Below are 6,579 nucleotides of genomic sequence, written 5' to 3' on the forward strand. Positions count from 1 at the left end.
TAGACGAGTGCAAGACTTCAGAAATGCGGCGTACCCAATGGGTTGTCGACTCTCCATCCTCCTGAACACAAGCCGCCAAGTCTACTATGGATTTAGGCTGCTTACACGTATCTTTGAAATTCTGGATAAACCGGGTCCGCAACTGGGCCCATGAACTGATAGAATTAGGCGGCAGGCCCTTCAACCAAGTACGGGCTGTGCCTTCAAGCATCATGGTGAAGTACTTTGCACACGCGGTCTCATCCACATCCAGCATCTCCATTGCCATCTCATAACTCTCTACCCATGCTTCTGGAGATAAATCAGCGGTGTAATTCGGCACCTTGCGCGGGCCCTTGAAGTCCTTGGGCAGGCGTACATTGCGTAAAGCGGGGACTAAACAGGGTACTCCCAAGCTAGATGCGACCCCTGGCCCGGCAGAGGTGGTAGGACGAACCGGTGTAAGCTGATCCGCCTCGTTCTGTGCTGCTAACTCGGCCTCCCTTCGTGCCCGGGCTCGGTCCACTACATCCTGAGCATCATGAACACCACCGGCCGGGTTATTGCCACTGGCCGCTTCACGGCCCCGCGCATTGCTTGATATGGCCGGTTCATCCAGGCACCTACTATAGCTCCGGCTTGGACGAGGTGTGGAATGAATCCGATCGCGGCTGTATGAATATGCCTCCTGTTGAATCAAAGCGGTCCGGAGAAGTTCCTTAACATGGCGCGTCTCTATTGCTTGCGGAGAGTCTCCTTCGACCGGGATAGCTTCTAATCACGCAGCAGCTGCCACAAGATTGTCCATAGGATTAGAATAATGACCCGGAGGTGTCTGGACCGGCGGAGGAATCACAATGTTCTGCCGAGGAGGTTCCATCAGGCGGGGTTGGACCGTCGCTCCTGGCCCTGGTGCCTCGACCCGGTTTACATCTAGGTGCCCCGGCGGATTACTGGTTCCCGCTCCCGGAGTGTGAAAGAGATTTCGAGGGTCGAACCCTAATGGCAGGCGTGATCTGTGCTTCCGCTTCAAGACTTCCTGTGATGCGTTCTGGTCGAGCATGAGCTTATAGGCCTAGGCGTCCAAAGCGGCCCGCTCTGCGGCCATCCTGTCCTTCTCTGCTGCCAGGTCGGCTTTGGCTTGTGCGATCTGCTCTCTCGCCTTTGCAATCTCTGCATCATGGGCCTCCTGATCCGCCGGATTGGCCTCTGCCATAAGTACAGCTAGTGCATCAAACAGGTCAGACAGAACTTGAACCGGTGGGCGCACAAGGCCTCCTACCCCTGCTGCCGCTGCCGCTGCTGATCCGGAGAGCATTGCTGCTGCGGTCGAGGAGTGATTCGCCGCCTGTGTACCGGCCATGAATATTCCAACCCGGTTGATCTGCTCAGGGGGGTCCAGAATACTCTCGCCATCGGAACAGCCCCTAATCTGGTCGTCTTGCAACTGGTACAGTGATTTGGTCTCTCCGGTTAAGGACTCGTCGCCGGAATAGACGACAGTCTCGCTACCGTATTTGACTCGTCCCCATGCTCTCCTCCGTGGATGACTCCCACGAAGGCACGCTTCACGGCCGGTTTAACCTGGGTAGATCTCGCACGCTGAGCCGTCTCGACGAGGTCGGTACGGATGTCCGGCTCAGGCCCAGGCTCACCAATCTTGCCGATAAAAACGTGTATGCCACCAAAGGGGACCCGGTACCCGTACTCGATCGAGCCGGCTTTGGGACCCCATCCTGCATCGTCGATGTAGAGCTTGCCGCGATGACTCTTGGTCATCCGGCCCACAGCGTAGCCTTCGAGTCCTTTGAGCTTGCCCTCCAAGATCATCAAACCGTCGTGCGATAGCCCCACGGTGGGCGCCAACTGTCGTGGATTTGTCACGGCAGATGTCCTCATGAAAGGACTTAGTCGTGGAGCCATCGCTACAGGTAAACTTGAAGGGGTTAAAGCGGACACAAAGACACAAGGGTTTATACTAGTTCGGCCCCTTCGATGAAGGTAAAAGCCTACGTCTAGTTGTGATGGAATTGATGTGGTTTCGATGGCTAGGGAGCAAACAAGCTTCGCCTAGGCTCGAGTTGTTGTCTGTCCTTGAACCGCCGCCGGGTCGTCCCCTTATATACACGGGTGACGCCCGTCGGTCCACAGAGTCCCACACCGGTTCATACTCGTATCCCGGTGGGTCTCTCTCTATTCCTAACTTACAATGCAAGTTTACATATCAAGCCGGTTTACGGCTACAGGTTCTAAACCGACTACAGGCCTTGGGCCTTCATCTACTTAACCACCTTTAAACTACTAATGAAGCTAACCCGGCCCAGGTAGGCCGGTTCACGCCCAGTGGTAATATCCCCAACACTGTCCCTGTGTTTTTAGAATCCTCCAATTCTAAGGAGCCCTTATAGATTTACTTCATTTTCAGATAGGCGTCAAAGAAAACTCTGTGTGTTATGTCCTGCTCCTGCCGTGCCGTCATCCACCCCACCTGAGGTGCACCATCGACATAAGCATTCACTACAGCAGAGATCCCCCCTACAGACTTTCTTTCGCCGCCTCAGATCATCTTCCCCGTTGCTGGCAGCCACGCCAGCTGCATTACCATCATCGACTGAGCAGATAAACTTGAGGACTACACAGTTCCGGAAGAGAGGTCACAGTCTTTCGTGTTTGCTTACGTTATACATCGGTTATTATCTGCTACTTTATCGTTCAAACTTGAGTTTTGAATTACCCATGGGTCTCATATCGAGCCAGCAACGAATAGTATCTGTCTACTTCTGGTTCATCTGGGGTCTTCTATGGTTCATGTTAGGTGGGCAACAAACAAAGATGATCCATTGTCTATCTTTTTAAACTGAAGCTATAATCTACCTGCTATCATTAGTTTTGGATCCATCCACTCGTTTGCAACCATCAGTCTTGATTTTTGCATGCACCCCTTAGGCCTTACAAAATCTAACTATTTTTTTATTATGCATGTCAGATATTGTACACAATCGTACTAAACATGTAGAGAAAAAGAGAAGACCGTTGTGTGGGAATATAATGTCATGCAGACGCCGCTCCATGGTGGGCGAAGTTGGCCCCCCTCCTACATTTCCAGATTGTATTCCAGAGGAAGATAACTATTCAGATGGAGATTCAGAAGGAACCGACCACGCCTATTTACCACCTGAGGTGTTTGCTCTAACCTGGCATGCTGATGTTGGTCATATCATGCATATGGCGCCTTGCATTGCTTACATTATACATCTTATATGTCATCAGCTTAGTTTAGATTTGCTTTGTGTGAATGCCACCTGTTTGGTTTCTATATCATACTCCCACCATTCCTAAATATTTATCTTTTTTAGAGATTTCAACAAGTGACTACATATGGAACAAAATGAGTGAATCTACACTCTAAAATATGTCTATATACATCCGTATGTGGTAGTCCATTTGAAATCTCTAAAAAGACAAATATTTAGGAACAGAGGGATTATATGGGAATTATGCAATGCCATCTTCTTTAGCCAGGCATCATATACGTGAATCATGCAATGCCATCCTGTTTAGCCAGTCATCGTATATGTGAATTGTATCATGCCATATTTTTTTCCATTTGTCAACAATGTTTATACATTCATCTACTCTTCCTGTGCATCAGCCATTGGAGTTGGTCATGGGAAAATCTGGAGTGAAAACAAGGTCTTCTGAGCAGTCAGTGCTACTTGTCGATGTAGATTTCTTGCTGGTTACAGATAGCTCCTCAGAGGAGGAGGCAGAGACAGATGACCAGTCGTATCCCCCCCCCGAGGTGCATGCTCTAACTTGGCTGGGTTATATTGCTCATATCATGCATATGGTGTCTTGCATTGCCATGCCATCTATTTAGATTAGACATGCTTTGTGTGAATGCCTCCTGTTTACTTTCTATATCAGATATGTGAATTATGCAATGCCATGTTTTTCAGCCAGTTATCATATATGTGAATTATGCACCGCCATGGAGCCAGGCATCATATATGTGAATTATCTCATGCCATCTTTTTTTTCATTACATATTCCATTTGTCGACAATCTGTGTATATTGAACTACTCTTCATGTGTATCAGCCATTTGAGCCGGTTATGGAAAAATCTGGAGTGAATACAAGGTCTTCAGAGCAGGCAATGGTACCTGTTGAAGCATATATCTCGATGGTTACAGGGAGCTCCTCAGAGGAGGATTCAGAGACAGATGACCAGTCCTATATCCCACCTGAGGTGTATGCTCTAAGTTTCAATGTTTATATTTCTCATATGATGCATATGGTGTCTTGCATTGCTTAGTTTAGACATCATATGCACAATATTGAATTCTATCTGTTAGTTTAGAGATCATACATGCGAGTGCCAGTTGCTTAGTATATGAATCAATTATGTCAATTATATCATGTCATCATGTATACTTAGACAACATGTATGTGAATTATTTCATCCCAACCTATTTTAGAAAGACATCATATAGTTTTGTCATGTCTTGTTTAGGTACTCATCATATGTTGAATTATGCCATTATATCCTGTTAAGTTAACCATTATATATCTGAAACTGTGTCATGCTATCTTGTTTAGTTAGGCATCATATATGTGAAATTGTGTCAAGCTGTCCTGTTTGGTTAGACAACATATATGTGAATTACCACATTTGTCTATCATACAATGTCTGTACGTTCAATTTCTTTTCTTGTTTATCAGCCATTTGAATTGGAGGGGGTGATGGCAGTATCTAAGGGAGGAAAAACCCGTTCTTCACAAAAGACAGTGCTACCCTTCGATGCAGATAGAACCATGGTTGTACTGGCCCACAAACTACCCCCACCAAACATAATCGAGACTCGTCCAGATTGCACACTTACACCGTTGGGCAGAGAACTAGCTACAACCCATCTAACCGCAACCCCAGCGGATAGTAACCCATTTCTAGTTGACAAAGCACCATGTCCACCACAGAGTACCCCCACACGAGCAGTTCGTAAAGCTACTGCAGTGCCCAAAGCACGAAGACCACCACAACTAACCCAAACTCCACGTTTAAAGCAAAAGAGCAACTGTTCTCAGGTCAGATTCTGTAGCTATGGTCCATACTCCTTTTCTATTGCATCACTGTATTTACTCATACCAACTACTTTCGAATTTGAAGGATCCAATTGAAACTCCAATGGCGCAACAGGTATGTTTTAAACCTATTTCTTTAACTGGATTGTTGTTCTAACTTTTTGCTCTCTGTTGATTTCAGTTTAAGTTGTATAAAAAGTTATGTTCTCATGTGATGCACATTACAAGTGCTGCCAATGCTGTGCAGTTTCTCACACTTATATTCTGTCTATGCTGTTGTGTCTTAAAAATATATGAGTTGAACTGTGTCTCTATCTTGATTAGGGAACATAAACTAGAATGATATGGACAATACAGTGACCATAGTACATAGATATATGTTTGTTTCATGCTGTTATCCTGTCCACCTTACTACTGAACCGGTTTACCAAAATGAGTTCCGTATACTACAAGTTAAACCTGTGATGTGTCTGCTTGTTTCTCTTGTAGTATGCAGACAGAATATTGGAGAAGAGCACCCCACTATGCAATGGTAGAGAGTAATGCAGATAAGGTTCAAGATAGTGTGACAACCCTGTTGGTCTCCAAGAAAGGTGATAAAAACGATCTTGTAGACAGTGAGAAAACCCCACAGTCCTGCGTTAATGTAGTGTTCGAGTTACTGGCCAGTACCGCTGGCACAAGCTCTTCGAACTTGCTTCGTGAATCACTTCGGCTTCTTAAGTCTCAGCTACAAGCTGAAAGGCATCAGTCAGTTGTGCTGCGGCAAGAAGCCGAAGGACTAAGGAAGTCCCTGCAGAATTCAGATGCGTACTTTCTTGTGCAACAGCAAGCGCTGGAGGATTTAAGCGCCAAACAAGAGAAAGTTAATAAGCTTGCTAAGCATCTTGCCAGCATTATGGGTACCTAGGATATTGTTTCTTGAACTCTTCTGAAGTGGTTTCAGTTCTGGACTTGTTTTGCTGCGGCTTTTATATGCTGCTTTGTTCCCTATATTTGCACTGGTGGCGAACTTTGATGCCTAGTGGATGTAATATGTGTAATAGCCATGATAGCCTAGCATAAGTTGCTTGCTTATTTATTTCCTTGTTGTCTTGTTTATTTGTTTGCTTGTAGTCAGTGCAGTTCTTTTTCCACGGTTTGCTAGTGGCTGCAATAACCTATTTTTTAAAACTAGACCACAATAACCATGGGCTAATATTTACTATAGTGACACTGGGCCGCATACGGGCCGTAGAAACAGAGGGCCTTCTACAGGCTGTAGAAACAGTGGGCCTTCTACGGGCCGTAGAAACAATGGGCCTTCTACGTACCGTAGAAACAATGGGCCTTCTACGGGCCGTATCATCAATGGGCCTTATACGGCCCGTATGATCGATTGGCCAAACATGGGCCAATAACAGGCCGCATTATGGCCGTAAACGGGCTAGAGTTGGAATCATCCATTCATGGGCCGACCATAATGGGCCATCATTAATAGGCCATATTTGATGACGCTATGAAAACGACCCAACGTA

The sequence above is a fragment of the Triticum aestivum genome, chromosome 6B (genome assembly GCF_018294505.1).
Source record: "Triticum aestivum cultivar Chinese Spring chromosome 6B, IWGSC CS RefSeq v2.1, whole genome shotgun sequence".
NCBI classification, from domain to species: domain Eukaryota; kingdom Viridiplantae; phylum Streptophyta; class Magnoliopsida; order Poales; family Poaceae; genus Triticum; species Triticum aestivum.